Here is a 24260-nt window from a genome sequence, read left to right as displayed (position 1 = left end):
CAATTGCCTCTGGCCACCACTACAGTCTTAGTTCTTGAAGACATCCCCCTCCCTTTTTGTTTCTTAAAGGGTTCTTTTATTAGAAATGCCTACCACAGGCTTTGCACACAGAAGTTCCTTCAAAAAGTATGTAAAGGGTAAACATTGTTTCAACACAATTTACCTGGAATTGTAGTTTAATTCATTGTAAATCAACACATTCTTTGCAGCACTGCTTTGCCTGTAGGAAATAAGCCCCTAGGCAGGAAGTGTATGGGTCGGGTAGCATCATACTTGTCTTTGTACTCTCAGTGCACAGGGTATATAATAGGGCTTGGCTATGTTGGGTGAATGCCTGAATCAATCCTATGGAAAAAGAGTTGAAGGAATAGAGGATGATTAACCTGGAAGAAGAGAACTTTTTTAAAAACACGACTGCTGTCTCTGGATATTTGAAAATCTACTATGTGGCAGAAGAGCCGAATGAGGACACTATGTGGATATTTCAAATAGGCAGATTTTTAAAAAATTATTTTCAATTTTTTAAAAAGATTTTTTTTTTTTTAATTTACGCATACAAGAGCTGGGGTATAGGCCAGAAGTGCGAGGTGGGAGGTGAGAGGATTATTCACCAGAGACAGAGTGGGGAGCAGAACAGATGGATTGACTGAAATACACTGCTGAGGGTTGCAGTGCGGGAGACAGAAGTCTGCTGTGCCATGTGGGTCAGCTCCTTGGCTGGGGATAGTGATGATGCTCAACCCCTTGGGCCGCCAGGGAGGCCCCTTAACCTTGATTTTATTTGTATGATAAAGTTCAATTATGGGACTATTATACATCAGTCATTTCTACTCTAAATTCTTACCTTGTTTCCTATTTGGAAAACCCAGATAACTTAAGAGAAGTTCTATGGCTTAAAGAGATAGGCCAGAGGAGGAGTAGAAAAGTTTCAATCTGAAATCTGCTCCTGAATCCTTGTACAATCACCTGTAAATTACTCAGCTTCTTAGCATCTCATTTTTCTGTCCATAAACTGATGACAAGAGAAATTTACCCTAGTCTTCCTGTTAAAGATCTGTGTTAAGCTTGGCTTAGTTCTCGATCAATCACCAAGTGGCAAATTCCTGAGCAAGTTACTTAATCTTTCTGGGCTTCAGTTTCTTTGTAAGTTTAGAGAATTTGGGCAAGAGGTACACTATCCAGTACGAAAGTGGCTATTGAGCACTTGAAATGGCTAATGGGGTTGAAGAGGAACAGAATTTTTAATTAAATTTAAATTTAAGTGAAACGAAACTAAATAAAAAATTGAAATTGTGTAAATTATTTTTCTTTTAAAAATCATATATATATTTTAGATGACATTGGTTCACAATACTGTATATGATTTAGGGGTGTAGACTCACACCTCTTAAGATGTGCATTACTACACCGCACCTACTACCAAGGCACCCATAGACTTCCACCATAGTCCCTTGACACCCACCCACTTGCTTCTCACCATTACCTTCCTGCTCTTAAAATATTTTTATTTTAGACACATTATATTTGGTAGGACTGTATTTCACTTTAACCACTGAAAATTTAACATCCTTATTGAGATGTATTGGAAACATAAAATACATATTGTATTTCAAAGATAGTATGAAAAAGACAAAGAAGCTCATTAATGATGTTTTATGTAGGCTATATGTAGAAAAGATAATAATATTTCACATACATTGGGTTAAATAAAATTAATTTAATGCTTAATATTTTATTAAATTTAATTTTACCTGTCTCCTCTTTAAAATATGGTTACTAGAAACATTTGAATTACATATCTGGCTCACATTTATTCTATCTGCTAGTAGACAATATGATCTCATTTACATCTTCCAACAGTAAAGCTTATTTTTCTATGTAGCTGTTGTGGAAGTTCAGCTCTGAGTAGCTTGGAGCATTAATTGCAAAGTAGAGTGTGAGTTACAAGCGTACTTGTAAGTTGAGTGATTGGGGCAATTCATATAACCTTACCAGGCCTGTTTCAGCATTTGAGGATTAAAGATAAATGTGTCTGGGCCTCCCCTGGTGGCGCAGTGGTTGAGCACTGGGTTGCGAGGCTACCTGCAGCCTCTGCAGCGCCAGTTCGATGCCCGGCCACCGGCGAGGGTCCCACCAAAAAAAAAAAAAAAAAAGATAAATGCTTCTACCTTGCAGAACTGTCGTAAGGGTTAAATAAAGAAAGGTATGTAGGTTCCAAGCAAAGTGCCTGCAACCATGCTACAGCTAAGTCTCTCCTATCTTCCTGTCTCTCTGACTGTAATTTTTAATACTCACATGCACCAAAAGAGGAAGCCAGGATATGAACGTTTCAGCAGAAGCACCAGTTCTTAGAGTCAAGGTGAGCAGAGGCTTAGGAGGTCGTGGGAAACATGCGGCTTTGTGAACAGGAACCAGTCATTTTCGGGCTTGATCCTTGATGTGATCCAGGTGTTCATTTCTGGCCATGCACACTCATGTCTCTGTTTCCCTTTACTGTTCCCCTTTGCCCCAACTGTAATTAGTTATAGTCCAGGCTTTTGTAGTTTGCTGCTTCTAGGATGTGGGAATGTCATAAGACAGAATTCAGACTGTGGGAAAGGAGACAAGCCCCCTCCCTTTTGGACCATGGAGGTTGTCAGGAGGCAGGTGAGAAAAAAATACTTCGGAGCAGGTGCCAAGTGTCATATGTAGTGTGGGCTCTGCATATCCTCCCTACCCCCAATGCCCAGAGAGAACTCAACCAGGATGATGAAAAATAAAAAGGGCAAGAGGTCTATAGAACATTAGCTTCAGGACATGGGACAAGCCAAGGTCTTAAAGATACAGAGTTATGGCACAAGATAGTTTCATTCAACCAATATTTATTTATGGCAAATTGAATTTTTATTTAATCAATACTAATAATTTCTAGAAGTGAAGGGAATAAACTCTGGGGTCAGAAAAACCTGGCATGGGATGTTAGTTCTTTGCATTCTTGGATGAGTTATTTAATCTCTCTGATCCTCATTTTCCTCTTCTGATAGTTGTGTCCAATATCGTCTACCTCATGGGGTTGTTGTAAATGAAGATTAAACAGGGCAAGGCACAGTGTCTGGGGCATGGTGAGGGCTCAAGATATGGGAACTATTATTTTCTTCTTGAAGTAATATTTATTTATTTTAAGTTGTGATTCTATTATTATTTAACATACACATAAAACCAGTTTTTGTTTGAAGCAGCTTTTCATCTCTTGACTGATTTTGTTAGGGCTATTATATTTCTTTATCTGTATGATCTGTTTACTTTGGTACTTAAAACAAAGAATTATAATATAAATTAGAAAAGAAAATACCCTCACGGTGACTTGGAATTTCATTACCTCAAAGGGCACTAGCTTCTGTTCCGTTGCCTCTGTGTGGGTAGTTGAAGAGGGGTGCTTCTGTGTTTCCTGTGGGAGTTGAGGCAACTGAAGTCATTTGATGCCCTTAGTCCCCCCACAAGAATAAAGATGTTCAAAAAGGTGCTGATGATCTTGGCACTAAGGTTGCCCCTCTAGAAGATGGGAAGAAATTACCAAAGGGTGGCCTCCCTGGTGGCTCAAGGGGTTAAGCACAGCACTGTGAAGCTATCTGCAGCCTCTGCAGCACAAGTTCAACCCCCAGTCAGCCAGGTTGCTACCCACATGGAGCAGCAGACCTCTCCTGACTCGCCCGCTGCTCCCCTCAGCAGTGTATTTCAGTCAGTCTGCCTGTCTCTGGTGAATCCCCACTCTGTCTCTGATGAATCCTCTCATGCCCCTGTACCTCTGGCCTATACCCCAGTTCTTGTATGCATAAATAAATAATTCTTTTTAAAAAAGAAATTACCAAAGGGAATTAAACATTTTTTAAAAATCACCTTTTGATTTTACTCTTAACATAGTCAATTAACAGATTTAGGGTAGAAAGAACAAAAGGAATAATCCTCCTTTGTGGATTCCTGAGACACCTGCTCTATGAGCATCTAAGATCACACCACATCTCACTGCTGCCCGGGACTCTGCTTTGGGAGTGAATCTGGAAGCAAAGAAACCTTTCTTTGTTCTGGTGTTCATTGCTTTCGAAAAGTGCATCCCTGTGGTTAGGCACATGGCATGCAGGAATGCCGGAGACATCTGAACCCTGGGCTGCTGCTCCCTTAACTTGAGGGAAGCTCTGGATGTTAAGCAGCACGGAGGGAAGCCATGACATCACTTGACCAGGTTCCCATGACCCCTTGAACATACCTTTATTGCTGCACCTGTCACACACATGATTATTCCCTTAGAGCTCTGTTGCCAGCAGGATTATGAATGCATCTGGCAGTGTTGCAAACTCCCAGGGCACCATTCAGATGGTCGCTGGTGTGAGTAGCTTCTTCTGGAGGTGTGCCCTTGTCAGCCCTCTGCAGGGGCTCTGCCTGGGGACAGGCAGGAGGGGGTGGTTAGTTGCTTGGCCTTGCACATCTTTTATTCTGGCATTTGGTGCATGATAAGTGCTCAACAAATATTTTTGGAATGAATGACACTGGTTTTATCATTTATTTTTAGTTGATTTGACCCATTTTCTTAATCTGGGAATCTTTTCATCTAACCAATTATCCTATTAGGAGTTTCCCCCCTTTCACATGGGAAAGTGCTTCAGTATTAAAGATTTATGTTATTCATATGTTTTGTGCATGCAGCAAAATTTATGGCAAGGTGATTTCACTTGTGATGGAAAGTGGGGGTATTCAGGCTACTCTGTACCACTTCAGTCTGCCATGCTCCACCCACTTTTCAGTGCAACTCAGTGGCCTTCTGGCCTCATTTTCAATGTTACAGATGTAATTCTGGAAAAGAAACTGTGTTCATAGCTTCAGAATATAAAAACAAAAAATCAACAAAATCAACCAGAACAGACACAGAGTTTTGTAAACAAAGTGGGAATGAATTCCATCAATTTTCCTGGAGGATGGAGCAAGCAGAGCAGTGACTGTGGATTGTTTACCCTTTCTAGGATTTTTCTGATTTCTTGAATTCAGATTTCAGTGAGGAGAAATTTAGCCCAGAATGTTCATGGGACCAGGACGAGAAAGCCCACTAACCATGCCCCCACCTCTGAGTTTTTCCAGCTCAGATAAACAGCTAGTGAGCTCTTAATCTGTGTCAGTTTTTTGAGTGACCTCCTGGATTTTCACTTCTTCAGATCTACCTCAATCTGCAAGCCTCCTGTAATGGGGGAGTAGACCCCACATCCTTCGTTGATCTTGAAGAAACTGATCTGTGAGATTTGAGTTCACCTGATCTGTTAAAAAAGGAACACAAATGCACCTAGAGGACCCCTTTCTCTCGACCAAGCCTGGCTTTCAAAATAGTGAGTATTTTTTCCATTGACAATCCTGTTGTAAAATCCCACCCTTTCTTCTTAGATGCCCCAAGAACTGTAGGTTTCTGCTTGACTAGAAAGAAGATCATGCATGTGGGATGAAAAAGAGCAAAGTCCATTAAAATATTTAAAAAATCATTCTCTTTAATAACAGAATTCATGTTGAGGCAACTGGCTAGCCAAATCCTGTTTCCCAGAGGACAGAGAACCTTTCATGCAGAAAACCGGCAGAAGCCAAGTCCCAAGTGTCAGGACATTAGAAACTGGTTCCCTTCCAGGCTGTTATTCATACTTGACCGCTCACCCCCACATTAGCTCACCCCAAATGCAGATAGAGGCACAGTGGTGTACAGACCAGGTTTGTCAAATCAAACTTCCACTTTTCTTTTCTTGAGTAGCGTATTTCATTCAGGTCCAGTGGGGGCCGGAGGTGAGGCGGGCCAGGGGGAGAGGGAGTAGGTGAGACATGTCTCTCTTCTGTTTACTCCAGAAAATGTTCCTTTATGTCTTATTGGTTCTGACTCAGTCACATGTCTTCCTGCCACACATTTGACCCAGGGAATATGATGCTGTGATTGGCCAGGACTAGTCACCTGTGTCATCCCTGAGACAGAGACATAGGGCAAGAGCTGAGAATGGTGTTGCCACGGGAAAACTGGGGCACTGGCAGAAGGAGAAAAGAGGCTGGTCAACTCAAGCAAAACTTATTAAGAGACTTCAGTAATAACTTGCATTTATTGTTTAAACCTTTGAGATTGGAACCGGTTTTTTTTTAAAGATTTATTTATTTATTTATACAAGCACTGGGTACAGTCAGAAGTGTGGGAGGGTGAGAGAATTCACCAGAGTCAGAGCGGGGAACAGAAGAGGTAGATTGCCGAAGTACACTGCTGAGGGGGGCAGCGGGCGGCAGGAGAGGTCTGCGCGCCATGTGGGACCCTTGCCGGCGGCAGCTAAGCAGCCCAGCACCCAACCGCTGTGCCACCAGGGGAGGCCTTGGAACTGTTTCCTTTTTAAGGTGATGCTATGTTGATTCCCAGGTAAACATAAGTTGCCCAGGTTATAAGCACCTGTGTTTACAGAGTGGATTTGATTTTACAGTTTTTCCCCAAATCTTTGTAACAACCCCATGAAGTATATAATTTTATTCTCATTCTATAGGTAAGGAAACTAAGGTATAGAGAGGTTAAATAACTAACTATATACTACACAGTCCTTTGTTTTTTATTTTCTTATATTGTTGTTCATTTTTGTACAGTATTTGATTTCTTCCCTCAGATGTAGCCCCCACAGTTCTCCTGCCACCACAGCACCCATGATCCATCATCACAGTCCCTTGTGCTCTTCCCACCCCTGTTTTGACCCCTCTCCCTCCCTTGCTGTATGCCTCAGATCTATGATCAGCTTGCTAGTTTTATCTTTTTCTTGACCTTTTGTTCAGTTTCTTTATATTCTGCATATAAATGAAAACATCTGATATTTATCTTTTTCCTTCTGGCTTATTTCAGTGAGCATAGTCTCTTAACTGCAGGAGCCAGCTGATAAAGCCAGGCTGGGTGATTCTACATTCCTGATACTTTCCACTCTGCCCTGTGAGAGAGAAAGAGGCTCGTGAAAGTAGTTGCAGTATGAGTGCAGCAGGGCACAGATTCAGAAGAGAGCTCAGAGGAGTTAGCAACAGACTATACAGTGACTCACTGATGGTGGGTGAAGGTGGAGGTGGTGGTGAAGGAGAAGCAGTGACTCAGCCTTCCTGCTCCAGTGACTCGAGAGTGGATGCTGCTTCCATTCATTAGAACAGAGCTCACAGGCAGAGCTGATTCCCGCCTTGCAGTCATGTCCCTCCTATCCCACATCACCCCTGAGCCACTCCCCATGATACCCAAACAATAAGCATCCCTCCCTTCCTAAAGCCCTCCACCATCTAATAGTACTCCTGCATCTGGGGTCCTCTGTTCTAGGTGGCTCTTGCTTTTCCGGTGGTCTTGTGGTCTAACCTTTATGTCTTCTCTCAAGTTCTTTTAGGGCTCAGTTTCCTTTGCTGCCCATTTGGATCCTGGTTGGTGACACTTGAGTGAGCCTTAGTGCTTGGGGTGCATGAGTTTCAGTACACAGTAAATGCTTCAGTTTCCCCTCTTTAGTCCTAGCACTCCAGTGCTGCTTTGAAAACTGGTTCATTGGTTGAACCCTCATGTTCTACGTAATTCTTGCAATCCCCTTCTGTCTCACTTAGGGCAATACCTCACTTGGATAAATAGTCCTCAGTGATGAGCTAGCATCCTGACTCCTGATTATTGGTCACGGCTTGGATGCCCCAGAGAGTTGCTCTGTTTCACTGTTTACGTGGCTGGGAGTCATTGGCCTTGTCTCTTCCAAGACTCTTAGATATTGCTATCCCTACTTGGGTGTCCCTGTTATAGCTGTCAGTTCTATTCTTATTTCCCTTCCTGACAGAATTTTTTCCTACCTCAGAGCCTTTGCATTGGCTGTGCCCCTGCCTGCAATGCTCTGCTTCTTGACTTGGTTGTCTTTCCTAGCCCTTCAAATCCCAGCTTAAATTCCTGTTCCTACTCAATGTTGCCTGCCCCCCTCTCCTCTCTTTTTTCTTTCTTTTTTTTTTTTCTTTTTTCTTTTCCCTCTCCTCTCTTTTGATCCATCACTCCATTTATCCTTTGTCATCATGCCAAGATATTTGGAATTATTTTATTTGGGTTGTGCTTTCTTATCTGTTACCTCACTAGAATGAAAGCTCTTGGAAGGCAAAGGCCTATATTCGAAGGCCTAGAACAATGCCTGCTATAAAGTAGGTATTCAATAGACTATTTGTGGAATGTCACTGAATGATTCTCAGTCGCTGAGACCACATCACATCTGGTTTATGTCATGGGAGAAGATAAACAGATTTTGTGCAGGCTGTCTGCTTGGAGCTGCAAATCTCCCTCTGTTCAATGATCCACCTGACCTGTCAGGTAAATTTCTAAATTCAGCTCAGAGTTGTTCTCTCAAAAACCTTTTTTTGCCTTGCCCTTCAAAGCAGTACCAGACATCCTTTTTTCCTTGCCCTATTAGCTCCTCTTTCCAAACTTTAATTATCTACCTGTCATATCATATTGTACACTTGCTTGTTTATCCATATTTCTCCCCAATTAGACTGTGAACTTTTTGCTAGTGAAATTCAATGGGGTTTGGATCTCTGAAGTCTAACACAGAATTAAAATGCAACTCCACAAAAAATTCAACTCTTGATGGGAGTGTAGAACTGGTCCAGCCCCCATGGAAAGCCGTGTGGAAGCTCCTCAAACTACTAAAAAATGGATCTGCCATAGGACCCAGCAATTCCACTCCTAAGAATCTACCCAGAGAACACAAGAACACTAATTCAAAAGGAAACCTGTACTCCTATGTTTATAGCGGCACTATTTACAATAGCCAAGATGGAAATAACATAAATGCCCTCAAAAAGATGAATGGATTGGGCCTCCCTGGTGGCGCAGGCAGTTGAGTGCCGCACTGTGAAGCTGTCCACAGCCTCTGCAGCCCGGATTCGATCCTGGCGAGAATCCCACATGGTGAAGCAGATCTCTCCTGTCTCTCCCGCTGCTCCCCTCAGCAGTGTGTTTAGGTTGTCTGCCTGTTCTGCTCCCTGCTCTGTCTCTGGTGAATCCTCTCACCCTCTCGTGCATCTGGCCTGTACCCTGGTTCTTGTATAAATAAATAAATTAAAAAAAAAGATGAGGGCCTCCCTGGTGGCGCAGCGGTTGAGCACTGGGTTGCGAATCTGCCCGCAGCCTCTGCAGCGCTGTTTCGATCCCCGGTTGCCGGGCGAGAGTCCCACATGGCACGCAGACCTCTCCTGCCGCCCGCTGCTCCCCTCAGCAGTGTCCTTCGGTCCTCCTGCCTGTTCTGCTCCCCACTCTGGCTGTGGTGAATTCTCTCACCCTCCCGCACTTCTGACTGTACCCAGTGATTGTATAAATAAATAAATAAATCTTAAAAAAAAAAGATGAATGGATCAAGAAAATATGGTGTATATATACACAATAGAATACTACTCAACTTATCAATCGTAGAAGATAAAGTCATGCCATTTACAGCAATATGGGTGGAACTGGAAGCTTGCATTAAGTGAAATAAACAAGAAGGAGAAAGATAATATCAGTGGTTTCACTTATATGTGGAATATAGAGAAACCAAACAAAAGGTCAGCCAAAGACAACTCTTGAAATCTGACCACAGATTTGAGGCATCCAGCAGGATATAGGAGGGACAAGGAGGGGGTAGGGGTGAAGGCAGGAGGGGGAAGAGCATATTGGACTATGTATGCCTAAAGCTACCAGAAAGGAGATGTGATAGGGTAAGAACAAAGGGGAGAGGAGTCTGATGGAGAATTACTGGGATTTTGGTGGTAGGTGTGGTGAAATAACATATTATTGTAGAGGTATAAACCTATAGCCCTAAGACATATACTGTGATGTAAATCAATATGACCCAATAAATATAACTTAAAAAGATTCATCTCCACAATTATTTGTGTGGAAATATATAAATTGGTGACTGCATTAGTAATCTGGATAAGTCAGGATTAGTGATGCAATAATAAAATGAATTAATTTAACAGCCATTTATTGAAAACTCATGTAACTGAAAAAAGCTTTGAAACTCTGGCCAGTCATCTGCAAAGGCGTTCACATCATCGTTGTTGTGTCAAGTTCCTCTGAGCCATCCTCATATTCACAAGTTCCTATTCACAAACCTTAGCATGGATTGCCACAGAGTTACATGTCCTGACCCCCGTGGAATAATCCAACCATATTTCTGACGTTTTTAGCTCTTGAACAACTCTATTTTCATCTAACCTGAGTTATAGCCACTATCTCTTCTGAGATGAGCTTCATTAATCATAAGAGCATCTGTGCTGGGGAGAGCTCCTACCTCCTCCTACCCACATATGGGTTTAATGACGCACAACATGAGGGTTAGTGCAGGTTCATTCTATTCACTTTCAGTTCACTGATGCTTTCATTCTGTGTATCCCTTGGCCCACTATGTTATCTCAGATTTGGGATCCAAAAACATAAATCATTTGGTTGTTTTTTGTAATGTCATCCATGTGATAAAATTTTAATTGTGAAAAAAAATCCATTGTTTACTCATCAACCATTGATATGCTGCTGGCATCATGCTGGAAGCTGAGGATGAGTAAGATAAAATCCTTGTCTTTGAGGAACTGATCACTGAAAGGATAAGAGGACAGATGATTTCAGTCTGACTTGGTGTGGGTCATGGTAGGTGGGTGAGATCAGTTGGTCAGAAAAAGGAGAAGAGGTAGGGAGGAGAATGGCAGGAGCAAAAGACAGTAATGCCTGGAGGTAGAGTGGCCTGAGACCAAGGCATAGTGGTCTGTGGGCCATGTAAGTAACCTGAATTTTAACCCATAGACCTGCATTTTCCAAAATATATTTTAGGTAATATTTATGTGTGATGAGAGTTGCTCTTGCATGGTGAAAGGGTTTCATTTCTAACTAAGTTTGGGAAACACTGACTTAAAAGACTGTTGTTAATACTATTGCATTGGTACCTGTTTTTATTGAGCACTATGTGTCATCCTGTGTCTGAGGGGCTAGGGGGACTCACGGGGAGAACAAGACACACTATCCAATCCTCATGGGGCTTGCAGGCCAATGAGGAAAGAAGGGATTAAACAAATGCTGCAAATAGTTTATTAAGTAATTACAAGTGAGAAAGTTCCAGAAAAGAGACTGCAGAGCAGTATAGAATATAGGACAGAGTGGTTAAATAAGAGCAAGAATTAAGGTTTTTTTAGCCCATGCCATGAGTCAGACACTGGGCTAAGGGCTTCATAATCATTCTTGCATTCAAACAAAGCTAATTGGGGCAATATGCTAATGTGCCTTTGGCATTTCCTAGAATTGGACATAGTAACAGGACATTTCCCAAATGGATTTGATCACGGGACTGTTTTTTTCACAGAATAGCCATTCAATTCCATGGCAGCTTTGGCACAGGAGCCTTTGAAAGTTTCTCAACCAAGGAGAAATATGGTCAGGTTTAATTTTCCAAATGTTAGAAAAATTTATTTTGTAATCATGTTTTCACAGAAATGGTTAGAACTGTTAGAAACAGTTTCAGGATCCTTAGTTTTGATAATGCCTAAGAATTACCTTTCAAAATACTAACCTATTTGAGATTCCTAGAGAATAGCTTGTATTTTTTACAGATTTCTAGATGCATAGGAAATCAGTAATGTTGGTTGTTCTGAGAAGTCCTGGGTAGCTGAGTGAGAGAGACAGGAGGAAGACCCTTTATTGTAAAGTAGTGAACTGTGCTTACATATCAGCTACAAAAAAAATGCATAAATTAGAATTATCTCCAGGATCGAGAACCACTGGTATAGTTAGAAAATTGGAAGAAAATACTGTGAAACAAGTAATAAAAATTTTCTATTATAAATTAGACATGTTGAATAGATGTTATCTATTAGGAGGTGGTTACCCTTAAAGAAAGCAACTTTCCAGTAAGTGGGTAGAGCATTCAGACACAGAGGGATTAGGAAGACAGAAAAGGGGGAAAGCAGAGGCCAAAGATGTTAAGCTTTTCTTTGGGGAGAGGGGAAGCAGCAAAATGGACTGTCAGATCCATGACCCCTCTACCCAGTAGCTGACTAGCTGTGGCACTTGTGACAGTTTCTCAGTCCTTCAGGTCTCTCACTATAATGCTGAAATAATATTAGCTTCCATCGAGGGTGTTTGAGAAAAGCAAATGAACACACTTTGCTCTCAGCATTGTGCCTGGTGCAAAGAGAGCAGATATATTATTTCTGCCAAGAGAGAATAAAAGATTGAAGTTGTAAAAGAGGAGGTCAAGAACCTGAAGAGAGTAGTAGGGGAGAGGAGCAACAGTGTGAGCTGAAAGTGTCTCTTGAAAAAGAAGAGAAACCCTTTCCTCTAGAGGGGAAAGGAAGGAGAGGATGGGCAGGTGGGAGGTGGTATGGCGAGGGGAAAATGAGTCTGAATAAGATCAGGCAAGAAACCCTTACTCCTGTTCTTTGCAAGAAGGAAGCAAGGTGAGACTTGCCTGAAATGTTTCAAATACCCACAATAGTTGACATGCAAAAGGAATGTTTTTTGGTTAAAATAAATTGGTTGCAGTTCTCATATCTGGATAAAAATATATGACCCTCCTGTTTTTCTTCTTGTTTACTGCATTACCTCTGGCACAGTTTTTTTACCCTCATGTGTGATCTAGTCATTCAGATCTTTTATTTAGAACCTACTGTTGGCTGGTACAAGAGGACCAGGAAGGTTAACCCACTGAGATGGTACAGTGTGGTGGGGGTGGAGAAGAGGGGGAAGAAAAGCTCAGTTTACCCCTTTTTACACATGGTGAGAGAACTTAGAAATGTGGAGAAAACTGTGTGGCTTAATTCAGGAATTGTGTGGGTTTCTTCCTGCTCTGGCACATTAAAACTTTGCATTCCTGGGGCCTCCCCTGGTAGCACAGTGGTTGAGCGCTGGGCTGCGAGGCTGCCCACAGCCTCTGCAGCGCCGGTTCATTCCCAGGCCTCCGGTGAGGGTCCCACAAAAAAACAAAACAAAACAAAACAAAACCAAAAAAAAAACCAAAAAAAACACCCCAAAAACTTTGCATTCCCCTAAATGAACCTATTGAGATGAGACTAAAAATTCACCTAAGCAGAGATATTTGGGGCAAGAAATTGGCATACTGTATCAAAAAGCCTGGAAAAGAATATGTAGAGTCAAACTTAAAAAAAAATTCCTGAAACATAATTGTCCAACAGCTGAAAACGGGCTGGTTTGGGTGTTTTATAATATTGTCAACTCAAAAGCCATTAACAGCTTTGCTGGTGGTGATGTAATTTTCTAAACTTTTAATGAAGTTCTGAACTAAATAAATTTCAATTTACACGTTTGAGCCATTTTTGGAAAATTCAGTGGACATGGAAAAAATGCAGAAGAAAACAAAAACATAAGATATTTATATGTAAAATGGAGTTAGGTTTTAGCTCAGATGGTTGTAAATTGGCTACTCACTTACATGATTATTACATGGAAAGTTCTGAGGCACTTAGGGAATTTCTTTGTTGCTTGAGACTTTCCCCAAACTGCAGGACATCTGCCACATTTGGCTGTCCACTCCAATCACCGTGACAACCAAGAAACAACTGACAGATTTCCAAAATGCCCATCATGGGGTGGCACTGTCCCCTTTGAGAACCACTGCAGTGGACTATATGTGAATATAATTGACCTCTACACCAGGAGAAGCACACAAATGCTTGCTGTGTTGAATGACTAAGAATCTTGCAGATCATTGCAACCTCCATTTATTTTGAACTTTAATTTATATAGTGAAGAGGCTGTAACTATATAGCCTCTAGAGTATCTAGAAGGGGTAGCCAAATGTTTTAATCTTTCAAGTCTGCTTCACCTAGTTGCTTGGAAGTGCTGTCCTTAATGCTATATACAGAATACTTTTGGAGAATGTTCATCTTACTCAATTATTCAGGAGCTGAATATCCTGAACACTTTTCTAGAAGTTGGTGATATGGTAATGAATAAGACAGCACAGACTGGGACACGTACAGAACTGAAATGTTGAGCTGGGAAGGAGCTGATATTAATGGTATATGCCTTGGGATCAGGAGCCCACTAAGCACAAATTTGTCATACATGAAATAGGAGAGTTATCTGTTTGTAAAGATACATTAATGACCGTATTGCTTGCCGAGAAATGGGGACTTGGTCAAGTGAGGAACAACAAATTATTTAAAAGTAATGGGGACACTCAAACTTATCAAAATTTGTGAACGTCCTGTCTCTCTTAAGATTTGGAACCCAATATTGGTGCTGCTGAGTGAGGAGAAAGAATATTGTCAGTAAACGCTCGGGCTTTTGAATCTGATTTGTTTTGAATCCTGGACCTGATCCATATTGACTTGTGATTTGGGGAAAGCTGCTCAACCTCTCTAGGCCTCATCTACAGAATGAGTAAACTATACCATCTCAGGTTATATGACCTAGAGAAATAATCCTCCAAAAGCAGTGAGCATGATGCTTGGGTGTCATTACTAGTCTAAGAGAGAGGTACGAGGCCAAAGGGTGAACTCAACTGCTGACAGGGGTGAAAGAGTGGGGTAGATTCTTTCTTTGTTGTAACTCCAGGAGAGGAGATAACTTTAGCTTGCAAATAAGCTCATGATTTCCAATACTTTTTGAAATTTTAAGTGTGAAAAGTACATTAACTCATCCCCTTCAACCCTTGCATTACAAAAGAAATAAGTTGAGTTCCAGGGAGGGTCTGTGATCTGGCACTTTGCCAAAGGCAAAGTCTCCAAGACCTATTTAACTCATAATGTGATCAGGTCTTTTCCAAAGTGTGAATGTAGGATCTGTGTTAGAATCACATGAGGAGTTTTTTTAAAGTACATGTTCCTAATTCTTACCCCCCAAATTATTTTATTAGAATCAGTAGAGATGGGGCTCTATTTCATAGTGGCCACACTTAAAATCAACTGTCACTTGTATAGTAATTAATTACCTTGACTTACAATATTGTAAACTATATCTGTACCCAGTACCATCTGGTGAAGACTTGGTCATAGTAGGTTTCAAACCAGACCATAAATCAGAGGTTGTGGAATTAACAATTTAAGCTATTATTTCTATTAGTTGTTGCTTCAGTTATCCAGTGAATTTTCTTTATGCCAGGATAGGCCTGGCTCTGTGGCTCTTGTGAAGTTGTGTAACTCAATAAAGCAGAAGAAATAAATTAATATATGTAAAGCCTTAGAACTGTGTCTGGCTCATGATAAGTGCTCAATAAGTGTTAGCCATTAGTGTTATTATTGATCAGAACAGGAAGAACATCTGTGTTAGTTTCTCAGACTAAAGCCTAGCTCATGGGGTCAGTGTCCATTTGATTAGCAAAGATGGTTGGAGATAATCATTAAGATAGAGGAAAAGGAAGATCCCAGATCATACTCCCTCTGTGGTTTTCCTGCAAATAGAATGTAAGATCAGATATGATTTGCCTTTTGACAGTTTGAATTGTTGCTTGCATTAGTAAAAACGACCCACACAGGGATGACTGTTCAGTTAGGGGGTTATTTATTCTCTTACACACAAATCCAGAGACAAAAATGTAAAGGTTGTAACATACCTTTTAGGTTTTTTAAATGATATGTGCATCTTTCAATTGTCAGGAAAGATATACTTGTCACGAATATGAAGAATTATAACTACACGGGCCTCCCTGGTGGCTCAAGGGGTTAACACGCAACCTACAAAACTGTCTGCAGCCGCTGCAGCACGAGTTACATCCCTGACCAGAGATCAACCCACATGGCCAGCAGACCTCTCAGGACTCGCCTGCTGCTCCCCTCAGCAGTATATTTCAGTCAATCTGCCTGTTCTGTTCCCCCCTCTGTCTCTGGTGAATCCTCTCTCACACACACACCCCCACGCCTCTGGCCTGTACCCCAGTTCTTGTATGTATAATTAAATAAATCTTTAAAAAAAAGATAAGTTCTTTAGAATAAAAAAAAGAATTATAACTGCAAAGGAATTCTGAGTTGTGCTAGGTAGTGTTTAACTGTATGTGAAAAAGAACGAGTAAGTAATTCTCCAATATGGTGGAAAGGAGAGATGGTTTCTTCCTGGAATAAAGCATCTGTTAAATGCAAAAGAAAATGACTATGGACTCTGGAGCCAGGAACCCACGATACCAGCATTTTGCAATAACATCCCCTTTCATCTGCAGATCTCATAACACTTTATGGGCACTAATTAAGTTTCACCATACTCATACAATTCACACTGAGTTTTATTTACTCCCTTTCTTGCTGAGGAAGGCCAGAGCAGGGAAAGTTTGACATTATAAATCTGGGTTGTGTTTTTTTTTTTTTAAAGATTTATTTATTTATTTATACAAGCACTGGGTACAGTCAGAAGTGCAGGAGGGTGAGAGAATTCACCAGAGCCAGAGCAGGGAGCAGAACAGTCAGACTGACGAAGTACACTGCTGAGGGGAGCAGCGGGTGGCAGGAGAGGTCTGCGTGCCATGTGAGACCCTCGCCATCGGCAGGGGATCGAACCGGCGCTGCAGAGGCTGCAGGCAGCTTCGCAGCCCAGTGCTCAACTGCTGTGCCACCAGCGGAGGCCCTAAATCTGGGGTTTTAACCTAGTATCCAAAGCCTCTGGTGCAGAGAGGGAGGGGGCCCATTTGGGGGACTTGACAGGTGACTCATGGCTGACGTTTTGTGGAGCAGGATGTGATCTCCAGCAACTGACAAATGGAGTGAGGAGCTCAAAAAAGGTCTATAGGGCCAATAGTGTGGACCAGAGATCTGGTTGTGCAGTGTGGGTTCACGTGCCCCAAGTCCCTTACCACCATACCTCTTGCCTTAGCTTGCCATGGATCTGAAGGCACACCTTGGAATTGCAATTCATTCCAATCACTCTAGGTCACTGAGAGGTTAACTGTGACCCTTTAGTGGAGTATGTGTGTATAGAAGACTTGCCATAGAGGAGAGAGGGGAGTGGTCTGGTATTAATGGACTGAGAGGCCAGATAGTTACCAAGTAAAAGGACAGGAGGAAGAAAATCAAAGGGCAACAGCTTATGTTACTCCTTTTGACTTGTTATCTTGGTCCTATTTGAAAAGGATGTAAAAAACAAAGCACAGGTTAGGTCTGAAATGAGTCTCGGATGACTGTTGTTGTAGCACACCTAAGGTATACCCTGGCCCAGACTTATCCAGGACCCCAAATAAATCTGTTTGGACCTATCAGAACTCTGGAACTGGGGCCTCCCTGGTGGCCTAGGAGTTAAGTTTCAGCCCTATCACTGCTATAGCCTGAGTTCAATCCCTTGCCAGGGAGCTAACCCACATGTGGTGCAGCAGACCTCTCCTGTCCACCTGCTGCTCCCCTCAGCAGTGTATTTTAGTAGATCTGCCTGTTATGCTCTCCACCTGTCTCTGGTGAATCCTCTTATCCTCCCTCCCCTGCCACACCTGTGGCCTACACCTCAGTTCCTCTATACACACACACACACACACACACACACACACACCCCTCTGAAATTGGGACTGAAGATAATTTGAAATAAATCACTTTCTCTCTTTAAACCTTTTAAGATAAACTTTCAAATATTAAATATGAGCATTTTCACTTAAGTGGAACTAGAGTCATAAGATGGGAATGACCGAGAAGCCCCAAGAAAGGCAGGTACAAATTCTGGGTATCAAGTAGATGTCTCAGGGACTGGACTGAAAATTTACCATATTTCTGAAATTGATTCAAATACAGAAAAACAGCAGCAAAATCACTCACTTATGCAAAGAGTTACACACCAAGTTGCAAGGGAATTTATTAGCACATCTGAATTTTAAAAAGAAAAGTTATGAATTTATAAGGCTAGGTTATAAGTAGGAGGCGGAAGGAAAAAAAATTCTGATTGCCATCACTTTTTATTCCAAATTGCATCTGGTCATTAAAAGTAAAAATCAAAATCAACAAGCAACTATAAACCAGAGACACACTAGAAGTGGGGGGAGAGAATAGGATCAAAACAAGGGGGCGGGTGGGAATTGTATGGGGACTATAACCAAGATGAAAATGCATACATTGTGTAAAAATGAAAAATGATGTCAAAAATATATAAAATAAAAACCAAAAACAAACAAATACATAAAAACTGAAAAAAAGGAAAAAAAAGCATAGTGCAAGGAACCTAGTCAATGACTAATTGAAACTATAATGCAGAAGTAAAGAAACATGTTCATTAAACAATAATAAGATGAGTACCAATAAAAGGTATTAAGACTATATATACTTGGATGCTTATAAACAAAATTGTGCCTACATTTTTTACACCAACATTTTGGAAAGTGTTAAGATAATATTACCTTCACTAAAAAGCATAGAGCAAAAGTGGTCTATCACCTATACTTCAGTGTAGCTTCAGTAGAATGGTAACTGGTGGTCATGATTTGGAGGTATTGAAAGGTTCCCCAAATGTATTTAGGTTATCCCAGAAAGCTACAATGATTTTTTACACCATTTTTAAAAAAAGGTTACTACAAATTTAGTAATGAGCTGTTTTATGACCCTTTCATTCTTGAAAATTGGGAGATCACATATGGTACAAAAACTATTTCTCTTAATTGAAACATGAAATTCACCAGAAAAATCCATTCTCTAAACTTGCAACTCCAACAATTTCTGAAAAAGAGGTGGCCAGAACAAAGCATTTCCGAATAAACTTTCAACTGAGTAAGTTCCTCACTAATTATAAAAGGTCCCTTGGGCACCAGAACTTTCCACAAGCACTAAGGTCTCTATGGCGATGTACCAGCTGCTGAAGTGGAGCACAGGTGGTGAGCACAGGCACTGGGCGACCACGGGAGAAGCTCAGGCTGGAGAAAACCACGTTGAGTCTTCCTGGAAGTCTAGAACTGACTGCTTGTCCTTGCTGGGATCTGCATGGCCAGCCACTGAGGCTGATGTGTCCCTCCCACCCCATGTCTCCAGGAAAACGGGTGCCCCACACCCCAGGTGGCAGCTCTGAAGGTGCAGGCGCTTCTTGATGGCTGCCTGTGATGGGACTGGTGGCTTCCTCTGGGACCTCACTTCCGTTGGTACTTAAGACGTACCCTTCTCGTGCCCTCAGAGGGTATGACTCAGGTAAAAGGAGTCCATTTGGCCATCCCTTGGTCTCATGCAGCCGTTCAGCGTCCCGGTTCAAATTACACTCCAGGGCAGTCGGAGGCGCCAGGGGAGGTAAGTCACCACCAGAATCTCCTAGCCTGCAATGGGCACCTGTCACAATAAGGGACTAAAAAAGAGTGACCATAACAAATTTGGGATTGAATCTGGTCTTTCTCCCCACCCCCACCCACCCCTTGCCGAGCCTCCCAGCAGCACAGACATCAAGAGGCTGCATGGTTCCTTGTTGGCTTCCTCTTCTAAGGTGCAAGTTCTCCAAGCCTGGGACGTTTTTAGCTCACCTTTGATTCCTCCAGCACTAGGACAAGAGCCCAGCTCACAGTTGGTGCTCAATATTACAACTCTTGGTTGAATGAAAGCCTGAAAAAATTACCACTGGTATTTAGTCTCCTTGGTGAAGCATGCTTAAGCCTTGGAATCACAGGTCGGGGTTCAAATCCCAGCTCCCCCACTTAACTACTTGTTCCACTATGGGCAAATCACGTAACCCCCCTTCTGTGTCTCATTCTCTTGTCTGTGAAATGGCAGTAGAAATAATCTTTCCATGCTCTGGCATACTCTTTATGAACTATGCTCTAAACTATTTCATTATACATTTTAGCTGTTGTTATGAACTACCCTCTGCTCCTGAAGGGGGTGGGGGATGTGAGATAGCTGTTATCTTGAGAATCTCTTTTCTCCCCTGGGGAATGCAAAGCAGAGGGGCTGAGCCTTAAGTTTAGTGCACTCCTGTCTGTCCCTAGATAGGGTGCAGTGGGGAAGTCCAAGTAGACCCTGAGATTGAGAGAAAAGAGCAATGCCTGAGGGTGTTTGAAGAATGAGATATTGCAGACTTGCCAGTTAACTCACACTATCTGGAACCTAGATGTTTTGTTAGTGACTCAAATAGAATTGGGAGCTGAGAAAAATGGAGATATTAAAGATCATCCTTTAATCTTTTGTGGATTTGACAGAGAATACAAGAGAGTCAGACATAAGGTATCACATGGGGGTGGGTGCGGAGGTGGGGAAGGCGAGGGTGCAGGAGGAAGGAACAGACAGACTAAAGAGAGAGGCAGAAATATTTCTCTTCTAGACACGAACTAATGCTTTTGTGAAAAGACAAAGTGAATCACTGTATAGGGATCAAATGACATTCAAGGGAACAAGTGTTAATGCCCCATTCACAAGTAACTAGATGTAAGAGGAGTTGTTTTGTCCCCAAAGCAATACAGTATCTTATTTTTATTTATGAAATGCACAGTTGGATCATTGCTCTTTCCTCTGTCAAATTTGGTAAACCATGTCGACTTAACCTCATTTTCCATTAACAAAGAAGTTGTTAAGTAATTTTGTAATTAAAAATAGAAGGATGAAAATAACTATCTAAATCTTGTCTGCAACACAAATTACAGGGAAATATGCATATACCCAGTGCTTTGAAATTGCATATATATGTGAAGTGAGTGTCAGATGATTTATCAAACTTTGATGACCCACAGCATCTATAGAACATTTCTTGCACAAGTTACAGTGTTGTAGGGAGAGGCTTCTACAGGGATCACACCCAGAAAAGCATGTTTAAGCTCGTTGAAAACTGAATTTGCCTCAGGTTGTATCAGAAGACTCTGTTGTTGCAATTTGTGTTAGTTGGTGGAAAAGTCAGTTCTGACTGCAGAGGAGCAACAGAAGAGCTGTGACTTGACTGTGAACAAATTATCTCCAGGTAACACGTGAGATAGAATGGACATGCATTGCTGGCAAAAGAAGGGAATAAAAATACTTTTCACTCATCTCAATGGCTTGAGAACAAAGTTAGATCATTCTTAAGTACTTTGAGGCCCTTGGATGAAATGGGCTTGTAGATACCACAAAGTTAATTACAGAGCTGTTTACGGCTTCAGAAAACTGGAAACCTAATATTCAACAATAAGGAAATAGTTAAGAAAATTATGGCATATCCAATTGATGGAATATTTTATAACCAATGAAAGAGTTACAAAGAACTGTTAATATGTGGGAAAATATTTATTATATTACGTGAAAGAGACAACACAAAAAAGCCTCAACAATATCCTGTGTGATCTCATTCTATTTAAAACAATACAGAGGATGAAAATAACCCAGTGAATGAACAGCAATTATCTCTAAGTGGTATAATTGAGGCTGATATTTGTTCTCTCTCTAGACTTTTCTATAATTTCCAAGTTTCATAAAATGAGGATATAAATGAATATGAATCCTTTCATGAATCCTTTGACATTTGTTGAGGGTTTCTTTATGGCTCATTTTGTGGTTAGATCTCATAAAAGTTCCATATATGTTTGAGAAGAACGTATGTTCTCTTAGGGATCGGTAGTCAATTTTTACCATTTAGATAAAGCTTATTTATTATTTTGCTCAAATCTATTTCATTACTGATTTGTCTCGCTGAGTTATCAATTACCGAGAGAATATGCAATAATTTCCTATAATCTGAAAGTAAGTTTTGTCTCCCCTCCCAATAGTTCTTTCAATGAGGCAATGCTATTAGGTACATATAAATTGGTATTGTTATATCATCCAGGTGAATTAAACTTTACTCAATTGCTATTACCTTTTTTATTTCTAATAAAGTTTTTTAATCTTAAAGTTCATATCAATTACTTTTCATTAGACTTTGCGTGACAAATTTCAACCTTTCTATATGTGTGTTTTTGATGTACCTTTTTAAAAAAAATATATGAGTACAATATATGTTTAACTCTAATTGGATCATCTCTACTTTTAGCTGGGTCATTTAATCCATTTAGATTTATTGCAATTACAGATGAACTTCTATTTATTATATCATAGTTTTGTGCTTTTTGTTTGTCTTGTCTTTCATCTGGATTGTTCTCTCTCTGCTTAACATAAATACTTGATCTTTCTTTAAGTGAGAATCTATTGATGGCAAACTGTGTGTGAGTTTGAAATGTATTTATTTCGTAATTATTCTTGAGAGTTTTTGCTAGGTATAGAAAGCTGTAGTATTGCATATATATAATACTTCTGTCATCTGGCTTCCATTCTCATCGAGAAGTAAGCTCTCAGTCTAATTATCACTCCCTTGAAGTTAATCTGTCTCTTTCTCTGGTTACTTTTTGAAGCATTTCTCTTGTTTTAAGTGGCTGTACACGACCTCTGTGTCTTTTCATGGATTTTTAAAAATATTTTCCCACCTATTCCTTATATCCCCTGTCCCTTTCTCGCTCTCTCCTTCCTCTTAACCTCAGAGCCCTCACCATGTTTATTGATATCCACTAGTTTAAGCATCATATTTAAACTTACTCATCTACTATGTAAATGTCCAGTGTTCGTTTTTGTTATTCTGACTTACTTCATTATAGGTAATTCCCTCAAACTCCCTCCATTTTGCTGAGAATGGCTGTATTTCATCTTTCCTATGGCTGAATAATATTCCATAGTGTGGATACAGCTCAACTTCCTAATCCAATCATCCATTGATGGACATTTAGGCTCCTTCCATGTCGTAGCTATTGTAAATATTGCTGCAATAAACATTGATATATATATATATTTATATACTTATATTGAATATATATATGTGCATATATATATTTGCATTGATACTTTCATATGTTTTGTAGAGATACCCAAAAGTGGGATTGCTGGGTCGTATGGTATTTGCATTTTTAGTTTCTGAGGTAACTCCAAATCACTTTCCATATTGGCTGTACCATTTTACACTCCCACCAACAGTGCAATATGGTGCCTCTTTCTCTGCATACATTCCAGCTTTGGGGGAGTATTTTTAATACTGCCATCCTCATGGGTGTGAAATTGTATCACATTGTGGTTTTAACCAGCATCTCTTTTATTCAAAGTGATGATGATCTTTTTTTCATATATCTATTGGTCTTCCAGATAACCTCTTTGGTGAATTGTCCATATCTGCTGCCCACTTATTAATTGGGTAGTTTTTTTTCCCTATTATTGAACACTAAGTTTTTATATATCTCAGACTTTAATATATTTGTCAGTTATGTATTGTCTGATTATTTTCCTTCTCATTCAATAGGATGTCTTTTTAAACTTTTGTATTTATTTTCACTGTGTAAATACTTTTTAATTTGAGGTAATCCCAATTGTTTATTTTTGCTTTTATTTCCCTTGTCATTTAGGCTGAGTCACCAAAAACATCTTTATTGTTGATGTAACGGAACATATTGCTCATGTCTTCTATATATTTTATAGCTGCAGGTCTTACATCTAGATCTTTAACCCATTTGGAATTTACTTTTGCGGATGACGTTAGAGACTTATCTAGCTTCATTCTTTTATGTCTGGTTTTCCAGTTTTCCCAGCACCATTTATTAAAGAGACTTTTTTTTCTTCTTTGCATGGTTAACAACTTTATCATAGATTAGGTACTGATATATTTATGTGGATATACTTCTGAGCTCTTGATTCTGTTCTTCTGATCCATATGTCTATTTTTGTGTCAACATATTGTTTTTAGTACCATTGCTTTATAGTAGATTTTGGTGTCAGGTAATGTGATGCCTCCATTTCTCTCCTTTTTTCTCGGGATTGCTTCTGCTACTTTTGTGTTTTTCCCTATAATTTTCCAATATAGTTTGTTCAATTTCTTTGAAAAATATTGCCAGAACTTTGATGGGGATCTCATTACATTTACATGTCATTTTAGGCAGGGTCGTCATTTTGATTATATTGGTTCTCCCCATCCATAAACATGGGATATGTTTCTATTCCAATATGTCATTAAGGCCTTATTATAATGCCTTGTAGTTCTAGTTGTATAGGTCCTTTACTTCCTTAGTTATGTTAATTCTGAGGTATTTCATTGTTTTGGAAGCAATTATAAGTGGAGTTATTTTCTGTTTGTTGTTTGTATATAAACAAGTTATAGATGTTTGTATATTGATTTCATAACCTGCCACTTTGCTGAATTTATCTACTGTTTCTTGTGTTTTTTTGGTGGAATATTTAGGATTTTTCTAAATAGTTCCATGTCTTCTTTTGAGACTTGAATTCCCTTTATTTCCTGTTTTTGTGTCAGCTTTGCAACAGGCCCATCATGCTAAGTTAAATAGAAGTGAATACAGTGGATTCCCTTGTCTTGATCCTGATCTTAATGGGAAAGCTTT

At 40.4% G+C, this 24260-nt stretch overlaps 1 protein-coding gene across 4 annotated transcripts in view; it reads left to right on the top strand.

Annotated features, from left to right (window-relative positions):
* KCNMB3 (potassium calcium-activated channel subfamily M regulatory beta subunit 3) overlaps positions 1 to 24260 on the top strand; it is a 61693-nt gene that overhangs the window by 24501 nt on the left and 12932 nt on the right. For all 4 annotated transcript variants that reach the window (XM_054700390.1, XM_054700389.1, XM_037525142.2 and 1 more), the window contains one exon: positions 5184 to 5351. The gene's annotated coding sequence lies outside the window, so the exon portion shown is untranslated. The remainder of the gene's footprint in view (positions 1 to 5183; positions 5352 to 24260) is intronic.

Source organism: Talpa occidentalis, unplaced genomic scaffold (genome assembly GCF_014898055.3).
Source record: "Talpa occidentalis isolate TD23 unplaced genomic scaffold, MPIMG_talOcc4v2.1 talOcc4.4, whole genome shotgun sequence".
NCBI lineage: Eukaryota > Metazoa > Chordata > Mammalia > Eulipotyphla > Talpidae > Talpa > Talpa occidentalis.
The sequence above is the reverse complement of the archived record's forward strand: the minus strand, read 5'-3'. Positions and strand labels throughout refer to the sequence as shown.